Here is a 3811-nt window from a genome sequence, read left to right as displayed (position 1 = left end):
GGCCAAGGTATCCACAACCTTTTGGGTCCTCTGCCAAGTCCAGCCAGGATACTGGGCCCGAACCACGCGTCGAGCTCAGCTAGTTTCTCAGGGCCTGAACCGTCTGCCACAGCAGGAGAACTGCGACTGCACTGAGCAAGCACCCAGGGTGGAAGTGAGTGCTCCACCCAGCTTGTGTCACAGCAGGGAAACCCCGACTGCACGGAGCAAGCACCCAGGGTAGAAGTGAGCGCTCCGCCCAACCCGCTTCACAGCAGGAAAACTGCTGCTGCGCTGAGCAAGCACCCGGGGTAGAAGTGAGCGCTCCGCCTGGCTTGCATCACAGCAGGGAAATTGTGACCGCGCTGAGCAAGCACCCAGGGTAGAAGCGAACACTCCGCCCAGCTTGCCTCGCAGCAGGAAAACCGCGGCTGCGCTGAGCAAGCACCCAGAGTATAACTGAGTGCTCCACCCACATCGTGTCACAGCAGGAAAACTGCGGCTGCACTGAGCCCGAGCCCAGGGTGGAAGCAGGCACTCTGCCTAGCCTGTGTCACAGCAGGGGAGCTGCGCCTTGGGCAGAATTGCCGGCCGAGCCAAGCCAGCCTCTCCATGGCACAGCTCACTGAGCAAACCCAGGACTCCGGGGCCGAACTGTCCGCTGAGTCCAGCCTGGGTCTCAAGGCACCACACGACCCAAATCCTGTCCAGAGTCCCCTCTCCCGCAGCACTTCCCACCGTCCACCACACTAATCCCCTCCACTGGAAGGGCTTGAGCTCCAAACCTCAGCCACCGCCGCTGGCGCCGCTGGCGCCGCTGGATCCGCTGGTGGCACTGCTGTCCCCACCGCCACCGCTCTGATCCGAGAAAGTCCTCGCTCCTCCCATGTGCAGGGGCAGGCAGGTCCTCCGCACCCTAGTCCCTCTGAACCGTGGAGCACTTCTGCTGCTGTGGTGTGGGGACCTTGGTGTTCCTGGCTCAGAAATCTGTGCAATTCCCTGAATTGTTCGCTGGAGCTTTCAAACATGGTCCACACTGCTCGCCGCCATCTTGGATCTTCTGTTAACATATCCTTATTCTCTCTCTGTTTTCCTGCTGATGAACATCTATGCTGTTTCTAACTTCTGTCTATTATCGATTGAGCAGAAATAAAAATGCTTCATCAAGTGTCCTTACTTAGATATAAAGTCCTTTGGATGTATAGTGAACAGTAGTATAGCTCTATGTTAAGGTAGATATACTCCCAGATTCCTGATGAACGGCCTCATATTTTTCCATAATGACTTTGTAACTAAACACTCCTCCAGCCTCCTGTTACTCTACATCCTTTCCAGCTTTAGTGGACATCATTTTACTGATATCAGGAGTTCTGAATGGTATAAAATAAAAATCTCAAATAAGTTTTTGTTTTCATCTCTATAGTGATTAAGAATGTATCCTTGAATGTTTTTTAGTCATTTATATTTAATTTTTTGAGATTCCCCTCTTTAGACCTCTATTTCATTTTTTATTTGAACTGTTTTCTTCATCTCTATTTTTGAGATGTTTATGATTTTTTATTTTAGCCTTGTATCAAATTATAGTTGATTTACCTATTTCCCATTCTATAACCTGCTGATTTATACAAATTATGGTATTATTTGCAATACAAAGCTTATCAATTACATGAGGTTCTTTCATGAACTATTATTTATTTTACTTATTGCCTATGCTATTGCTGTTCTGTCCAGAACATCTTTTCTGGTTCCAATGAACTCAAGACATTTCCTTTCTTTCACTTATGTCGTATTCAGTGTATCTGACATTGCATTGAAGTCATTGATACATTTGAAATTATGTTTTGTACATGGAAATAAGTATTGATTTATTTTCATTCTTCAACATATAGTCATTATTTTTGATGAGAAGCATTTGTTGAAGATACTGTCTCTTTTCCAGTATGTATGACATGATTTATTTCTCAAAAACCACGTGCTCCATAGGTGTATGGGCTTCTGTCTGCTTCTTCAAGATGATTCCATTGATCAGTGTGTCTATTTCCTCAGTACCCTGCTGTTTTCATTATTAAAGCTCTAAGCACAATTTGATATTGTGGATGGTAATACCTTCTAGAAGTCTCCTATTGGAGAATATTTTCCTAACTACAGCTGTGTTGTTTTAAATAGCTGTAACTCACATTCACATATCCCATGGAGCAGCATTATGCTTTTCCTGATAAGAGCACAGGAAAGTTAATGATAGAGCAGGATTTATTTTAGTTGTGACCTTTCTCTGCCTCACTGAGGTTCCAGGTAGAGGCATGATCATCATGGATGGGCATAAGGTCTGCACAAAGCTCTTAGACAAACATGTATACCTCAGCTATGTAAGATTATTTTTCTTCCAAAGGGCCTGGTTAGCATAGACCTTGTTGGGGTATTTTGGAGGCAGCACTCCCTTACCTAATATCTGATTTGTGTGATTTAACCTCTACCATGCAAACCTATTAGTAAATCTGGTATAACACTAAACTATTACTTCAAGTTTCTTCTACTTTAATGTGACCTTGATGCTTTCTAAAAATAAGAACATATGGTAACTGACAGTGTTCCCTTTGTGTTCACCAGGCTGATACATGGTCTCGGTTTTGTTAATCTCACTCTCATATAGGATAAGCCTGAAATGTTTTGTAGATAGAACTGTACTCTCAACAATCCTTTATATGTCAGAAAGGGTACTCTAAAAATATTGTGTTATTTTAACACACCAAGGCAGAGAAAATAGAATTCTTTAACAGATGAAAATGTTGACTGTCCTTGATAGATCCAGGCGATGCCCCCTGCATTCGGCCCAATGAATGTTCCTGGACTCATCCAGGTCAGGCTTACAACAGTCCGGTGCTCATACCGGCCATACATGTGAAAGGAAGGTAATTCCTACAACACAAAGAGAGAGTGTGTTTTTACCTAGACGCACACAAGAAAATGAGAAACACGAGGGTACCCCTGAATACCAAACATGAATTATTTCACTTGTAATTTTAGGAAACACTATGATTTATAACACCGTTGACTGGTGACTATGCAGAAGTAGCTAGCTATCAATGGCTTGGTATAAGAAGTGAGTGGATTATTTGCTTTTTCTGGGTAGGAAGGAAGGAACAACCTGCAATTTGAAAAAAAATCAGCAGTAACTCTCTGTCTCAAGGATTCACTCTTGGGCTACTTGGGCATTCAGGACCCTTTGTGCAGATCTCCTCTTCATGCTGTGTGAAGTGTCTGGGTACTTGAAATTGACATCTCCAGCAGGTATCAGACAAATCACTAACTCAAGGTGCTGCAGCCACTTAACAGATTCCTTCCCAGTACAGTGGAGAATTGCATTCAATCAGAGGCTAGACATGGAAGATTCCCCTGCATGCTGCTCATTCTCTTTCCAGGAGGAGGAGACAGGAGTGTTCTTTAAAACATCACTGGGATTTCTAACAGCATTTTAAATTCAACACATTTGCAAAATCACTAATGAAATATTGGCCTAGGGGTTTCGTACTTGCACATTTCCCATAGAATTGCATTCATATGAAAAATAGGACATCCACATTTTTACAGATAGTGAATGTCTGCTATAGCAACATGCAATATTAATGTTCTGAGCTAAAAAGACTTCCTTCTAAATTATTTTCCTTGAGATTACCAAGTACCTCTGGTCTCCATGCTGGTTTTTGTCATCTGTTACTCAAAACAAAGTACTTTATAGAAAAACGTGGACCACAATGTGTGCGAAATATGTGTGGAATGGGTGTGAAAGGTGATGCTGTGTCAGTGTACTAGAAATGCTTGAGAATATAGGGCA

Source organism: Acomys minous, assembly GCF_964271855.1.
Source record: "Acomys minous genome assembly, chromosome: 8".
Taxonomy (NCBI): Eukaryota; Metazoa; Chordata; class Mammalia; order Rodentia; family Muridae; genus Acomys; species Acomys minous.
This window is presented reverse-complemented; position numbering follows the sequence as displayed.